This window comes from Maylandia zebra, linkage group LG13 (assembly GCF_041146795.1).
Source record: "Maylandia zebra isolate NMK-2024a linkage group LG13, Mzebra_GT3a, whole genome shotgun sequence".
Taxonomy (NCBI): Eukaryota; Metazoa; Chordata; class Actinopteri; order Cichliformes; family Cichlidae; genus Maylandia; species Maylandia zebra.
The window spans coordinates 26,916,902-26,934,963 of record NC_135179.1 but is presented as its reverse complement, the minus strand read 5'-3'; positions in this window follow the sequence as shown (position 1 = coordinate 26,934,963).

Genomic DNA, 18,062 nt, shown 5'->3' with positions numbered 1-18,062 from the left:
CACGGAAACTTTACATGCAATTAAATTAAAGTCAGCAATTTGGGCATCATTTTTTTATATTTGACAGTCAGAGAAAGTGTGTGTGAATTTGACTAGTAACAACTACAGTAGGTGTCCTCAAGAAAAAAAAGGTTTCATCTAGAATCAAAAAACTAAAAGAAAAAAGAATAATTTATTAATTAAAATAATAAAAACAAAACAGACAACCCCCCCCCCCCACCCCCACCCCCTCACAGCTATCAGCCTGAGAATTGATTGGTCAGTAGGCAGTGTCTGATCTCTATCGTCTAGGCTGAGCAGGTGGTTGAACTGATGATTTTCAAGGCTGCTAGAGAAACAAATCAGCAAGTCAAATCAAATCAAATCAAATCAAATCACTTTTATTGTCACATCACATGTGCAGGTACATTGGTACAGCACATGTGAGTGAAATTCTTGTGTGCGAGCTTCACAAGCAACAGAGTTGTGCAAAATACAATAATGTAAACAAGCAAAATACAAGAATGGCTACATCTGAAACTAATAAATATATGTACAATATATAATAGTATATGCAAAAAAATAAATAAATAAATAAATTTCTAGATGTGTATACTAAATGTTTTTCTACGTGTGTGTGTGTGTGTGTGTGTATACACATATTTTACAAATTAAATAGAGTCAACAATAAATAAATTATATAAAAATATACAGAGTTGAGACATGTGCAAAACAGTGGCATTACTGTACAGTATGTAGTGCATAATGTTGAAGTTCCAGTAGTGAAGCTGAGGTGTCTCTGACATGTTCAGCAGTCTGATGGCCTGATGGAAAAAGCTGTCTCCCAGTCTGCTGGTACGGGACCGGATGCTGCAGAACCTCCTTCCTGATGGAAGCAGTCTGAACAGTTTATGGCTGGGGTGACTGGAGTCCTTGATGATCCTCCCCGCTTTCCTCAGGCACCGCTTCCTGTAGATGTCTTGGAGGGAGGGAAGCTCACCTCCAATTATCCGTTCAGAGCACCGCACTACTCGCTGGAGAGCTTTGCAGTTGTAGGCGGTGCTGTTGCCGTACCAGGTGGTGATGCATCCAGTGAGGATGCTCTCAATGGCACAGTGATAGAAGGTCCTGAGGATGCGGGGGCTCATGCCGAATCTTTTCAGTCTCCTGAGAAAGAAGAGGCGCTGCTGCGCCTTCTTCACTGTTTTATTTGTGTGTACTGACCACGTAAGATCCTCAGCCAGATGTACACCAAGGAACCGGAAGCTGCTCACTCTCTCCACAGCAGCGCCGTTGATGGTGATGGGGGTGTGTACTTCTCTGCACCTCCGGAAGTCCACTATCAACTCCTTTGTCTTTGCGACGTTGAGGGTGAGATGGTTGTCTTGACACCAGTGGGTCAGGGCGCTGACCTCCTCCCTGTAAGCCGTCTCATCACCGTTGGTGATAAGACCCACCACTGTAGTGTCGTCCGCAAACTTCACAATGATGTTGGAGTTGTTAGTGGCTGTGCAGTCGTAGGTGTAGAGTGAGTACAGGAGAGGGCTCAGTACACACCCCTGTGGAGCACCAGTGTTCAGTGTGACGGGGGATGAGGTGATGCTGCCAAGTCTGACCACTTGGCGTCTGTCAGACAGGAAGCTAAAGATCCAGCTGCAGAGGGAGCTGCTCAGTCCTAGATCCTGCAGTTTCCTGTCCAGCTTTGAGGGAACGATGGTATTGAATGCTGAGCTGTAATCTACAAACAGCATTCTCACATACGTGTCTCTCTTCTCCAGGTGTGACAGGGCAGTGTGTAGTGTCAGGGCTATGGCATCATCAGTGGCATAGTGACATAGTGACCTCGTTTTGCTTTAAGTCTTCATGTAAACGTTTCTGATAGTCTGCTCAAACAACATACATGTCAATCTCGACTAAATGCTTACGGCTGTGGTTTGTGTGTTTTAGCTCAGCTGCATGAGGACGGGTTTTTCAGAGTAATTCAGAGAGGAGTGGTTGAACTGACTGGCACAGCTAGGTTTAATTTAAAAACAAAAAAAATCAATATTTGGTGCCTGAATACTGTTCATCACAAGAAAAAGCAGTAAAATATGCTGCTGTATTGCACTTGGAGCCGATAAACAATGATTTTGCATTTGGTAATATAACACCGGGACACACCGTTCAGCCAGAATTTTTATACCACCTGGTTAATATTTTATAAGTGACCTTCGTGATACCCAAACAGCTTTGTTGGGGTGAGAACGTGAGATCTCTGGGGGTTTCCTCTGGAGGCTGGTCCAAGAACACTGGGATGACATCCTTTGGTTCCTGTAGGTTGCAGGGATCAAGCTTATTCCAGCACACCCTGCTGATGTTTGGCTGAATTAAGAGCAGGGGAGTTTGAAGGCTGTGTGAATGCCTTGGGCTCTTTCACATGTTCTTTGAGCCCTTCCTGAGCAGTTTTTGCAGTGTGGCATGTTCATTAGGTTGTCTTAGGTAGAGACTGCCATAAGGGAGTTCATTTGGCCTACAACAGTGTTTAAGATGGTAATTCATGTCAAAGTCAAATCAATCTAAATGCCAGGACCCAAGGCTTCCCGAGAAAACATTGCATTTGTAATGAATTTTGTATCAGTGGTTTAATGTTTTGGCCAAAAGGAGTTCAGATCCTTTGATCAATAAGTGTCTCCCTGTCTTCTTTCCTCTGTGTTAATCCTATCTAAGGGTTTGTTCTCATCACACAGGCCATTGATTGGAGCCCACTCATTTTCATGGTGCCCAGCCGCTAAACAATACTGTCTGTTGTAATCTCAGGAGAGGATTACATTACTGCTACACTAAATCTCTGCAATCCATTTGTACGAGAAACTACAACACTGTTCAGTTACAGCCAAGGGAATGTATGACCATAAATCTAACACACTAAACAGCTGCAATGTTTTGAGGACATACACACACACACACCCTCTTATGCACACACTTGAACATAATACATGCATGTAAACTTGGACTGTTAGAATAAAAGAGTGTTAAACTGTGGGGGCATGACAGATTATCTGCAAATGAAATTTATTACTCTTCATTGGATGTGAAGGAGTCCTGGCAGATCCTCTTGGCTGGAAGGAGACATGGGTGTGTATGTGAATTGAGGTGCTACAGCTAGGAGGGGGTTGCTTGTGTGAGGGGAGTACAGTATCTCAAGGACAAGGTCAGTGCAGAAGATGCTGCAGGAGGAGGAGGATGATGACAGAGCACAGATAGTCAAATTGAGAAAAGTGGCTTGCAGTATGCTTAACATAAGTGGTACATGCGCTGACACATCTATCCACAGGCGTATTTTTTACCCAACAGCCTTGTGCTGAGAGTTCTCTAAGATTCCTTAGTCCCCGTACAAGTTCAATCTCAACACCGAAGCTTAACTTTTACACTGCAGTGCAGCAAAAGCAAACTCTCATATGCCCCTTTTTTTTACACTGGTGCTGATGGTGTGGGTGGGTAACAGTAGTCAGCAATGGCAAGATTGATTTTTCATCTGCATTCATTACTCCCCCAACCCCCCGTTCTATCCTTTGAGTCCAGTTTTCTGTCTCATTTGCCACCTCCTTTCTTCTCCCGTGATCCTCCTCCTCCATCACACTCTGGTCGGAGGTAGCTATTGGCACAAGCACGGGAAAGCACTGCTGAGACAAACGAGAGACAGACTCCTCCTGCAGCTGCCTGTTTCACACTTTTAATGGGGCGAGACGCACGCACTGACACGCACCCACACACTCTGTCTAAAGTTAATTGTTTCTGATGTCTTTGACCACTGCTACCCGAGATATCTTGATAATATGGCAAAGCCGTGGTGAAGAAAGGAAAAGGTATTTCTTGGAGCAGTTTTTTTTAGTTTAAGCGGAAATCATAAAAAAACAGGAAGTCAAACCTCAAAATGCCTGCCTGCAATCGGGTGATAGAAACAGAGACCGAGAAGGAGACAGCAAATGGGCAGCAGAAAGAGGGGGATGATGCTGGAGGTGGCAGCCTGCATTTGTATTGGAGGACACACGCTGTTTCCCACCGTGTTTGCAGATCAATACCGAGCACTTTTCCACCAGTGACCTACTTGAAACACATTGAAATAACAAGAGCACAGCACTACATCCTATGAGGGCTCTCTGCTGCAGTCCATCTCAAACACTCACACAGTTTTGGCCGGTGCTACCTGGCCGCCTGTGCGGATTTCAGCAAAGGCTCACCAAACTTAGATTTTACTAGTGGTGGGTTTTAAGTTCATTAATTTTATTTCCAATTAATATTAATATGTGGCATGTCTTATTTTAAATTAAATGCCAAATTATACGTGAGAAATCAGAGGTGTGGACTCGAGTCAGACTCAAGTCATTAATTTTATGACTTTAGACTTGACTTGAAAAAATGTTCTAAGACTTGTGACTTGACTTGGACTTTTACACCAATGACTTGGGACTTGAATTGGACTTGAACCGGTTTACTTGAAAAGACTTGATATTTTACCCCAAATATAAAATTTAACATGCATATTATATAGAGATTGAAAATGTGACGTCATTCACGGGTAGAACCGCAAAGGATTCTGGGAACTCGTGGCAAGCGGTACTAGCGCACGCAGGCTTTCAATTAAAATCAGTCACACAGCGATAAAAAGAAACACAAAAATGTCAAGAAGCTGTTGTATTATTAACTGCAATAGCCGGTCGCATGACAGCCACGGGAAGCCGACGGGTAAAGAGATCGGTTGTTATCGGATTACGACGTTGAAGAGAAATTGTTCAAGCCATGTTTCCGAAGTAACAAAGAGGTGACGGATGGACTGGATAGCAGCCATTCAAAGATCAAATATAACGTCCTAGAACACTCCAGCTCACAGGTTAGTCTGCTCCAAGCATTTACACGAAGGTCAGTGTTTTTTAGTAGTTAATACGTCATTTTCATAACATAATTGGTGATATAGGTTACAAGCAAGTCTGGCGCTGAACAGAAATGGTCGCGCTATGCTCCTTTATTTATTGTGCATAAATAGTGAATTGTCCTGACACAATATTGCGTTTCGCTTCTGTTATTTTGGTACATTGACAAAAACATATACTTTTATTCACAGGATAAAACAGGTTTTTTGTATCACTAATTGCCCAGTACGATTACAGCATACAATATTATTGTCACTGCTACATTTCTGTGATGCTACCAGAAATTATTTCCACTACTAATTAATTACCGTTGAGCTCAAAGGTCCTATTAATAAACGGTTAACGAATGTGTATTTATGAAGACGATTTGTGAGACTGGTAAACTTATGATACGTACGATGGTCTTTCGTTCTACACGGTGCATTTCAAGGTCCTGCACCCATCCGTCGGTAAACTGTACCTGGGCTTGTTGCAGTGACCTGAAGTTACTAAACTTCATGAGTGTATGCACTCACTCCAAGAAGCGTATAATTATAAATATGCATATAAATATGCTACGATGAGATAGCTGACTTCATCTAACTAGCAAATGTTGTCCAGGCTACGTTGGTGATACAGTTTTTTTTAATGTGTATGATATTTTTGTCATGCGATTTTAAAGCTGGTCCTACAACCGCATCCAAGAATAACATGCAGCTTATCTCAGAACTGTCGGTGAAAATTATTCTTGGAGCTAAGTTTAATTGAGCTGCATTTTAAAGAGGTGCAATTTCACAATTTGTGTATATTTTCTAAGTTCACTATTTTGTCATGTGTTGAGAAAAACACAGATTTTAAAATTACATGGTCTAATATTTACATTTAGCATAACTGCAACATTCTTTTTTCGTTTTTTTTTTTTTTAAAGACTCGAAAGGACTTGAAATTCAAAGTTTCAGACTTGTGACTTGACTCGGACTTTTACACCAGTGACTTGAGACTCGACTCTGACTTGCCTGACATTACTTGAGACTTGACTTGAGACTTGAGGATAAAGACTTGAGACTTACTTGAGACTTGCAAAACAATGACTTGGTCCCACCTCTGTGAGAAATGTTCATGCTATCCTGGGTTTTTTAATCTGCTTGGACATTTAAACCTAGCTTATCTGCTAGAAACAAGCTGCAAAAAGAAACATGTAATGAAAACATGCACATATTTTAAAGCTGATAAAACTATTTGTGATCCAGCAGACACACAGAAACCCTGACAGTAATGATTCCTGAAAGCAGATACATGTTTAGCTTATGAATGGACAGGTTTTTGGCTAAAATCAGCTAAATGTTTGTAAATATGCAGCATTTTTGATAGTCTTACTGACAACTCACAGTGCTTTTAGAGTTTAGAGCACATCCACTCACTCATACAGCCCTTCTTTTCTAGAACAGTCCATAAACTTATATCCAGCCATTACACAGTGATTTTGCAGTAATCCATTTGGTCCACAGTGGTTCAGCTATTTCAAACTGGGTGTTAATTCAGAATTATGCCTGTCATCAAAAACTGTTTAATTTTAGCTTTACATGTAATGTTATTATCTTTTAAAGACTTTTCCAAACGATTAAAATGACCCAAGACTGCTGTGGGACAGTGCTGTGGGAGATCTGCTGCACTTGCCGATATGCCGTATAGGTGTCAGCAAATGCGCTTGCTTTTATGACAGGGTGGCCTTGACTAATGGCAGATGGCCTTCACAGTGCGTATCTAATTGCACTGCAAATGCTCAATGTATTTTTCAACCGTCCTGTGCCTCAGGAGAATTGTGACTCTCTGCTGTGACCAAATCAGCCGCCCACAATGCAGGAGAGAGAGGGTATTTTAATGCTGACGCAGGTGAAATACTCATAGAGTTTGTCACACTGCAAAGTATCATTGAAAACAAACAGCTGCAATATGCAGTTTTGTGCCTGTGGAGTAAAATTAAGGCATTATTATTGATTATTAGGCTGAGTTGGAGACACTTGGTTAGAAATATTTCTTGTATCAAACTAAAAATGAACTGAATTTCACATGGTTAAACTGGGAAAAGAGCACATGTATAAATCTAATTCAATTTAATTCAGTTTTACAGAATAAGTATATGTGTTTTATACTGTAAATACCCAACAATCAGACAACCCTGATATGAGCAAGCACTTGGTGACAGTGGAAAGGAAAAACACTCTTTTAACAGGAAAAAACCTCAGGCTCAGGGAGAGGCAGCCATCTTTGTGACTGGTTGGGGGTGAGGGGAGGAAGACAAGACAAAAAGCACTTCATCCATTACAATAAGCTTTAATAAACAGAAATGTTAAATCTTAATCTTAGACCTAAAAGGTAGAGAGGGTGCAACCAGGTGTTATCAGTCCAGTCAATGGACTTTATCAGCAGTAATCAGCCCCATAGAGGTAGCCAGTAGGGGCCTCTATACAAGGTCAGAAGGTCTGTCATCATCACATAAAGAATCACTAACAAAAGTATGGGAAAGCTCCAGAATGAAGGTGCCTGTCTCCCAAATCCAAACTGTGAGCTGGTTTCACAGAAGAGAGGCCTTAAATCTGAAGGCTCTGCCTCCCACTTGATTTTTAAGTATCCTATGTCAGCCTGTGAGATATGCAGACTCAGTGATGCATGGAGTGACGACCTACATTCAGATGCTTAGAGGTAGAAGACTTAACAAAAGATAAGTTGTTTAATGAGGCTGATAACTGGATGCAAAAAATGGTGAACATTGAACACTAAAAACTGAAAACGAAACTGGAACACACAGACACTAGGAAACTCCAAGGACAGCACAGACAATCCAACAAAGGCAGACTGACACTTACACAAGAGAGTGATTAGGAAAGGAAACACATGGGAACACGGCAGGAACAAATTAGACATAATGAAACCGGGGAAGCAAAACTAAACATACATGTCTGTTTCGATTCTGAGTCATCCAGGTCATATTGATCTAAGGAGCTTGAAGACTTGATTTCTTTAGGTGTCTTGAAAATTCCAATCGATTTTCTTTTCAAGCTCCACACAATGCACATGAGACAGGAAGTAGTACGAAGACTGAGACTCAGACCAAGACACAAGACGGGGACAGGCACAAAAACTAGAGAGACAGGGAATAAAACACAGAGAAGAAGGTGGAAACAAGTAAAGGAGACAACACACAGAGGCATGACTGAGACGAGGAAGAGAGATGCAGAGACACAGAGGAGGTGAGAACAACACAGCGAGAGAGGGAGAGACGTGGTGAGGTAAATAAGCATGGAGAAACGACACTGAGGATGAGACAGAAAGGGAAACGAGAAAGGAAAGGAAAGCTGAATCACCAGAGATAAACAACATAATCAGAAACTCATCAGCACAAGAAAACTGAACTAGGAAACATAAATCACTTTTCAGGAATACACAATGATAACTAAACACAATTCAGAAAGTCCACAAACACAAAACACTCGGCTAAAGATCTGGATCCATGACACCTTAAACTGAGCTACCATGAATGGTCTTGGGAGTTCTGAAATCTGAAAGGCAATATAGTATAAATGTGATATTTAGATTTAACTGTTAAAGTTATTTCAGATTATATTGATCTTTTTCTAACATTTACAATGTTACAATGCTATTCAGAATGTCTTAGAGGTCTTAAAATGTCCTCTTAAGCTGCCAATTAGTCCCATAAAATGTGCAAACCTTTGACCTGTGCTGCTGAACCTTAAATTACGTGTCTTCATTTAACTCCTCTGCAGAGAGAAAATAGTCTCCCTCTAAATGATCGTATCTCCTCCTTGGCAGACCTTCTGTGACAGACCATTAAATGTAATATTTTATCCTTTGAAAGTTGACTGGAAAACTGTTTGAGCCACTTTTACCCTTTTTTCATCACCTATTTTTCTCCCCTTCATCACAATTAACAAGTCTCAGAGAAACCAAATAAGATGTGATGTGGTTCTAAGCTTACAGGGATTTAAAGCCGCATATGCCTGCAAAAGACACGTATCTTTGTGATGAAATCCTGCTAAGTTAAAAGAGAAAACACTGCGTTTTTATCTCTGAGCGCTTTAAAATTACAATCCTGTCTAACATTATTTTTTTTCCCTTTGATGTATGAAAAGCTTTGATTTGCAGAAAGACATTCTCGGCAAGAATAACAATGAATGTTAACATAGCTGGAAAGTAAGCTATTTAACGTAACCTTGATATTCAAACTCTTTGTTTTCAGTGAGACATTTTCCTGCTAAACGCTGAATAAAAATTGCTTTAAAGTAATCCATCAAATGTGTTATTCGTGCCTCTTAAAGGTTCTTTTGTTTTAACCAAACGCCCTTTCTAATGGAAGCCTCGATGGATATTGTTTTTCTCTTGAGCACTCACGTCTGTTCACTGTGTATAATCTTACATGGCATGCACCTTTCTGAGGACCCACTTTGATAGCACATGTTGGACGTTTTATGTATTTCTCCATAAAAAAGAATAAAAAATGTACATACAAAGCTACCAGGCCTATTGAGAAGCAAGTGTTTCAGGTGATCCTTCAAACCCCACTGACTTACCTGCTGTTCAGTTGAGGGTTGCTCATAGATCATTGTCAGCCGCCTTAACAATTCCAAAATGAGCTGAGTTAAAAGGATAATTCAACATTTTGAAAATTACACTTACTTACTTACTTATCAGGAGTTAGATAAGATAATGAAGGCAACCTGTCTCCAACCAGCTAAAGTCTGACTTGGACTGACTGCAACCACTCTCAGACGGGCAAAGGTTTGGAGATAATTGTGTGATTTATAAACGAGGACAGAACTGCAAACATTTCAGCAACAATGAGCGCGACTCATCTGCAATGCGTCTCGTTACAATAGGAGAATTGATTCAGGTATTCCTATACAAAACCAAGGTTGCTGAATACCTATGTCGTTCTGCAGTTAAATTGTCATTTTACATACGTGGAGCACTTTGCTCTCAGACTGCAGTTTTAAATGTGGCTCCCAGGATATTTAATGTAGAATGAAAGGCAGAGCCTTCAGCTTTCAGGTCCCTATCCACAGTTTCTTTGTACATGTACAACAAAGGTCTATTCTATTCTATTCTATTCTATTCTATTCTATTCTATTCTATTCTATTCTATTCTGTGGACCAGCTCTCAGTTTGGATTCAGGACACAGAATCCCTCTCTACTTTTAATATTGCATGCAACTTTTTTTTTTTTATACAGCATATAGTTAGGGCTGGATCAGACCCTGATTAGTTGTGCTGCATTAGGCCTAGACTGCTGGTGGCCTCCCATGATGCACTGTGTTTCTTCTTCACTAAACAATTTCACTCTCTGTGTGCTTATACAGCTCTCTGCACTGAATCATTAGTTATTATTAATCTGTGGCTCACGGCCTGTTTTGTCTACTCACCCCCAACTGGTTGGGACAGACGGCTGCCCCTCCCTGAGCCTGGTTCTGCTGGAGGTTTCTTCCTGTTAAGAGTGAGTTTTTCTTCACCAAGTTTTTGCTCACAGGCGGCCGTCTGATTTTGAGTGTTCTCTGTATTACTGAGGGTCTTTGCATTACAATATAAAGTGCCTCGAGGCAACTGCTGTTATGATTTGGTGCTATATAAATAACATGGAACTGAACTGAACTGAATTGAATTGTGAGTGGTGACAGACCTGGTGCCTGTCTTCAAAGCCTGGCTTCATCTATTGTGCTATAGCTCATACAATCAACTAAAAGAAAAAGAAATGTGCAATATGCAAGGCTATTTTGCAAGACAATAACAAAAAAGTGAAAAAAGGAGAAATCTCAGTCTCAGGATGTCACATCAGGAAAAAAAATGGAAAAACAACCGATATTAACTGAAAAACAAAAAAGCAGACATCAGACTCACAGAAAGGACATGGGAGCCACCAACATAGGAGCAAAGCAAAAACTGAGGATAGAACTATTAACCAACACAAAGACTATGCGCCATTTGTATGCGTTACACAAAGACATCATAAGTAGTTCAGAATATTATATATAGAATAAACTTTACAATATTTATAACAATTTATTCACTTCTGTAGAAGAAGCTCAAGAATCCATCTGCAGTATAACAGTATAGTAGAGTGTAGTATCTCTGTATCCTCAGCAGTGTTGTTTTGGTTTGGAAGGCAGAAACTGTACAGACATAATCAAAGAGTTCCTGAACTTCTGTAAATAATTCCAACTGTAGGGAGGCCATGTTCCTTTATAATACAAAACCTGATTTTAGTCTTCTTTTATGAAAAATTGTATTACTGCAGTTTCCTTCATTCTTTCTTTTTTTGTAGCTAACTTAAAAACATTCCAAATTATTATGCAAATTGTGTTTAAGTGTCATAAAGATTAAATAAGTTGTTTTTCAATTAAACCCATGGATGGAATTGTGTCTCAGGACTCTTTGTATCACTGAAAACAATCTCGGACACCTATGATCATTAGTTTGCCAGGTGAGCCCAATTAAAGGAAAAACTACTAAAGAAGGATGTTCCACATTATTAAGCAGACCACCATTTTCAAGCAATATAGGAAGGAAAAATGATCTCTCTGCTGCTGAAAAGCGTGAAATAGCTGAATGCCTTGGGCACGTAATGAAAACCTTAAGTAATAAAAATTTAAGTGTGATCACTTAATGTTAAGAGATTTGTGGCTGAGTCAGAGCACACATGGGTTTGTGCAGATAAAGGCACAATGATGAAGGTTTCTGCCAGACAAATACATCAGATTAAAAGAGCAGCTGCTAAAAGGCCATTACAAAGCAGCAAACAGATATTTGAAGCTGCTGGTGCCTCTGGAGCCCTGCGAACATCAAGGTGTAGGATCCTCTAGAGACTTGCAGTTGTGCACAAACCTTATATTTGGCCACCCATAACCAATGCTCACAAGCAGAAACGGCTGCAGTGGGCCCAGAATTAAATGAAGACTAATTTTCAAACAGTCTTGTTCGCGGATGAGTGCAGTGCAACGGTCCAGATGGATGCAGTGGTGGACGGCCACCATGTCCCAACAAGGCTGCGTCGTCAGCAAGGAGCAACCATCTTCATGCAAGATAATGCAAAAAGAGAGGAATTCATGGTGTGGCCCCCGTTCTTCCCTGACTTCAATCCTATTAAGAACCTTTGGAACATCCTCAAGCAAAAAAAATATGAGGGTGGGAGGCAGTTCACATCCAAACAGCAGCTCTGGGAGGCTATTCTGACATCCTGCAAACCAATCAAGTAGAAACTTTCCAAAACTTACAAGTTCCATGGACGCAAATATGTAACTTGGCCTGTTAAGATGTTTTTGATTGAAATAGCTTTTGATTTCAGTGAAATTAACCTACTAATGCTGCAAATTCAACAAATGACCATTTTGAATTCTCTACAACCTACAAAATCTTTTGAAACTCTGTGTGTGTGTAATAATTTGGAACAGTGCATTTTAATTTTTTTATTTTTGAAAAACATACTTTTCCTTGGGAGTTTTGTTCTGTAACATTTGAATTATACTCTGTTAGTCGATGACTCGAAAGTTATGCCGACTGTCATTTGAATTGACTATTTAGGAAAAACAGAATTAGCTAATTTCCATGCGAGAGTTTGGGATTTAAAAAAAATATATAAAAAACAAACAAACAAAAAAAGGAACTGATTGCCTTCTCTCAGCTTTTTAACTAAGCGGCGGTGTGATCAAAGGCAGAGACAGATAAAGCCACCTGACCCTGGATTCATTTGAGTTATAACAGGGGTTTTTCTTTCTCTCTGGCTTGAAAATTGGACATGAAAACTGCATGTTCTGCTGTTGCTGGTGTTGCATCTAAATGATGCTTGTGACATTTGCAGCTCTGTCAGGACTGGGGGGAGGATTTGTAATGACAGTGTGAGCCAGTGCTCAACACTAACCTAACCTTTAATGAGGCCATGATAAAATGTCACTGTTGCTGGAGACATCGCTTCACAACTGCTACACAGAGGTGAAGAGCTGTGCAAAAGCTGGTTGTTTGTCACTTTTCACCTGTTATAAACTTTCTTGTTATGTCTTCATAATAAGTTTGCACTTTCTCCCTGTGTCTGCATGGGTACAACAGATTCCTCCCATAGTCCAAAGACAATAATGTTTGGTGTTTGGTTAACTATTGCTTCAATATTTGCTGTACATGTGGTGTATGAACTGGTTAAGAATGAATGGATGAATGAATGAATTTGACAAAGTGACTGGAAGACATATTGTGAAGTGGCCAAACGCAGTTGTTGATTTGACGCAGATGTGCAAATCCCACTTTAAGGATGAAGTATAGTGACAGTGGGAGCTGCAGCTCATCAACATCTGCTGATCAGCAGCACGACTTTGTGTTGCTGTTGGTGCCTTCTGGAGCATTTTAATACAATCACCCTACTGTGTAGGATTGGCTAACCAAGAACTTAAAGCTTCATGTTTGGAAAATTATTCTAGTACGTTTTTAGTCTGTTACCAAAGCCAAGAAGCTTCTGTTCTTTAAATGATCTGATGACTCTAAATCAGACCTTAAGTGCCTGAGCTGTTCTTTTTGGCCAAAATGGTCGACTCTTAAATGCATCACGTTGACTTTGTGCAAACTCTCCCAGAGGGTTGCGTCTGTCATCGCCCATTTTCTTTCCTGCTACTACAAGAGCTCAGCAGAAGTACTAGAAGTGAACCTCAGGTGTATAGATGAGGAGCTGCTGCGTGCTTTGAAAAGCAGTTCAGATAATTGATTGTCCGTGTTTCTGTCAGTGCGACCCTCAGGTGCAGACTCCTTCTCAAATCCCTGACAGCTCTCCCCAGATATGAGAACACTTTGAAAATGCTTGTTCTTATTACATGCTGCTCTGCTTCCAAAAGAGCACACCAGGAGCAATACCACAATACAAGACGAGAGGTCGGGGGCAAGAGAAACACACAAATTACTCTTTTGTGCTGTCCTCTTGTAATGGAAGGGGCTGAGTGTTAGTCACTAATAACAGCCTTGAGTCGAAACGTAGAAGGAAAGCAGGTAAAACATACATACTAGACGGGGGCTGGTATTCACAGGGTTTGCTTAGCTTTGCATGAAATTACAGTTAGTCATATCTGACTCCTTTTCCAAACAGCTATTTCACAGGCAACTAAACATCTATTAAGATTCAGTGGTATTTTCTCAAAAGGAGGTTGGCTTGGATTAGAATTCAGCAGAAGTGCTTAACAGACGTCATGATGGTCACATGTTAAAGCTGCTGCATGTCTGTTTACATGTCTGGGGATTAAGGGGGTTAGAGACTGAATTAATCAACTACTTGTCTTGTTTTTCTTTATTTTACCTTATTCTTGTTAGGAATGTCATGTGAGTGTTTAATACCATAACGTGTCAGAATAGTGTTTCTTAACTAATTGTAAAAGAATAATTGAATATGGTAAAAAAAAAAGTGTTTGAGACACTTGGGCAACTTTCCCCTCATTTGCCCCTCTCTGACTCATCTCTGCTGTAGAGAATCTCAGCTGCTGACCACAGAGGCAGAACCGCAGCACTGCGGGACTCCCTTTGGGGTAGGCAGCTGGTCGCCATGTGATTGCATGCATAGAGGTGCTGGTGCATATGAATATCAGCAATTCCACCCACATTCCCACTTCCACCTGTCAGTGATAGAAATCACAGCAAGTGGGGGAAGCTAGATGAGAAATATGTTTAGCCTGAAATGCTGTGTTTACTTTGCTGTGTGCAGAATGCATCATTTTGTTTTGTGCCATATTGGCAGGGAACCCAAATACAAATATGCAAGCATCTGATTTTATAAGGAAAGTCTTTTCGGTTGAATCTAAAAACACTGAAACTAAACAGAAACACTGCAAATATTAAAAAGAAGAAAAATAATTTTGCCTTTTAGCAAGATTATGATTCAGTCACACTGGAGTGAAAAAAAGGACACAACCTCTTTGTGACTGGAAAAAATTTCCGGTCGTCTGGTGTTTGCATTTAATTTTTCACATTTGGTGGTCGATTGCAATTAGTTGTGACCATCTGGATTCCCAGCAATATGCTAAACCTCTGGGTGACCACTTTTGATCAAGAGCTGGCTGCATAGGTTGCGTAGTGGGAGGCAACCTGTCTCCAAACAATCACAGTTCAACTTAGACTGTCTGCAATCAGTCTCAAACAGATAAATGTAGCTGCAATAATTCTGGTCAGTAAAATGAGACTGTCTGGCAGTTGCACGGCGCCCAGAACTCTTGAACTCAGGGAAAGCCACTGAATAAAATATGATGGGGATGTTTAATTTTCTGTTATATTATGAACATGGTTACTGTACAGTGGCTAATTAGGTGTCCAATTACTTCTATGGCATCGTATTCTGTTGGAAAAACGAACATACTGAAGTGGATAATGTTAAATCAAGTTGTAAAATGGTCTGACACACTGTCAGTATAGACACCACTGTGAGAATCAGAGCCTTGAAATAGAATGTCTTTTTTAATCGGCATAATCCTCGGTTATAAATTCATTGGTCAAGGACCTCAAGAAAAGTAATGATGCCATGGATCATTTCTGATGACCGGTGATTTATGAAAGCTGAGTCACAGGGCAACAGAGAAGATGGTAGCTGGGGGTCATAGTCATACATCTTCTCAGACTCATTTGAGCTACAGATATGTTGATGGATGACCTTGCAGTGACGAGGTTTCGGCATGCTTTTTACCTTCTCCTATCAGCCTTGTAAAATAACATTTAATTAAATTTAGCCACATGATGGTGCATCCCATTATCTCCTTTTCCCATAAGAAAGTAGCTATAGGTCTACTGACCTTTTTAGAGTAATGCAGAATGAATTCACAATGACCTCCTTCAGATAAACCGTACATGTGTAAGGGTGTAGTCAGTGTAACAGTTCATTTTCACTGCATGCATCACAATTACTCATTACTCGCAGAACCCAGCTGGGGTTCCACAGCTGATTTCGGGTTTTTGATGTTCATTTCATAAATGTGCAATGCTCAAGTCAAGCAACAAAGCAACAGCCCATTGAGAATTTTTTATTTGTTTACTTATATGTTATTTCTTTTACTTTATTTTTACATTTATGTTTTTACGTTTCAGTTTGGCAAGTCTTTCAAATCAACTGTTCTTCTTTTGAACCAACACACGAGTCTTATCTGGCCTATTCTTCAAGGTCAACTGATTGATCTGAAGGTCAAAGTAATAATAATGCTATACAGAGCTATTTATTAAAGCTATGGGATATAGAGAATGATAAATGGGGATTCTAAATGTCACATTAGTTTGCATCCAAATATCGTGCCACATTTGACCTCTGCTCTCACTTTTACATTTTATATCTGCTTTTTCTTCGAGTTGACCCCAAAATGCGTTATATCTTTAAAGAATGCATTGTCCAGAAAAAGATAATGGGCTGCCAAGTTAGTTAGAAATACACCTTAGTAGAATAAAATATAATAAGCTCAAGTTATTATTATGTGCAGTTCAATATCCATGACCTACTCCTACTACGTACTCTTTGTGTAATCAGAGTATCACACTAAACGTATTTGAGTTTTGCTGCACTATAAAATTCTTAAAGTTATTTTTGTTGCTTAAAAACAACAAAGAAAAAAAAGAATATATACAAAATATAATACCATTCCTTTAAAAGTAAGTGAGCTGTTTTGTGGTGGTTTGTGCTGTCGGAGTGCCCCTTGTTTTATATGCAACGCTGCACGTCTCTTACCTTTCCTGCCCATGCAACCTTTTCTGTGTCATTATTGATCAATGCCAATTAGAATGCAAGTCACCAGACGATAGTCTGACACAAAACACCTGATCCAATCTCAATCAGCAGAGTAAATCATGTCATAGGAAGAGACAAAGGACTGAGGCTTAGCGTACAGAGCAACCACCCCTTGATAAGTCCAGTACCTCTAGTTACACAAGTTTACTGAGCTCAGGTTTTACTGTGGAGTCAGATATGAATTATAGGTTGACTAAAACATTCTGACCCATTCTGTGGCAGTGGGACGTTTAATAAAGAATGTGCAGGGAGAATGGAAGCTGTTGTCCATAATAAAAATTACATTAAGTACATAACTCTGGGCCCTTAATTGAAATGTCAGTCACAGTTAGTTGCTTTTTCATCATTTTTCCTGCTGAATGAAAGGTTTGTGTTTCTCACCCTGAAATAACTGCCAGATGTCATATTTACTGCCTGTGAGCTGCTCTGTAACATAGACTAGTTGCACCACGTTGATCTGGACACTAGATGGCATATGAGGTTAGCTAATAAGACGATCTCAAAGTGTAAAATGATTTTAAAAAAATTCTTATTATCACTAACTCCTTTTGATTTTCAGGCTCTTTTTTAGCCTCAGAAAAATCTGTAGGCACCTACAACTTCAAACACCAAGGCTGTCTGACACTTTGGGCTGCTTTGAAGAGTTTTCCTTGATCTCATCATTGTGGAAGAGGCAGCTCAGCTTGTGGATTTACAAAGTGTCTGTTTTTTTTTCTTTTGAAGAAAAGCTATCTGATGGAAAGCAAGTTATGGGTTCATCACATTTATGGGTGGACATTTAAATTCTGTGTTACATAAGCAACCTCCTCTATGATCCATCACCTCAAGACACCGTTCAGCTCAGTAAATATACACGTGTTAATATTTATTTAGAGTTAGCACCTGCATAAACCTGGCATAAACCCACCAAAAGAAATGTGGCACCCTGAGTATTTTGAGCATTAAGAACAAGTCTCAGATGTGTTCTTTATGTGTTCGTGCCCCCCCATCATCTTTTTTGCTACTTGTTGTGACAATAGTTTGCATCATAACCAGTGTTGGTCAAGTTACTTGAAAAAAGTAATCAGTAACTAATTACTGATTACTTCCTCCAAAAAGTAATCCCGTTACTTTACTGATTACTTATTTTCAAAAGTAATTAATTACTTAGTTACTTCGTTACGATTTACAACCTGAATAGGTGATAAAGCGATAGATCTTTCAGCCCAATTCTACTTTTTCTACATAATCCATCATACAAAATGTAATCAAATGGAAAAGTCTCTTTTTTTTAACTTGTTTTATCCGTTTTAATCTTTTAACTTTATGCATCAAGCAAACATTAAATTATATGCACCATTCTCTGACTTGAAGAAATTAGTTTAACATTTAAACCTATTTTCTGCACATTCCAG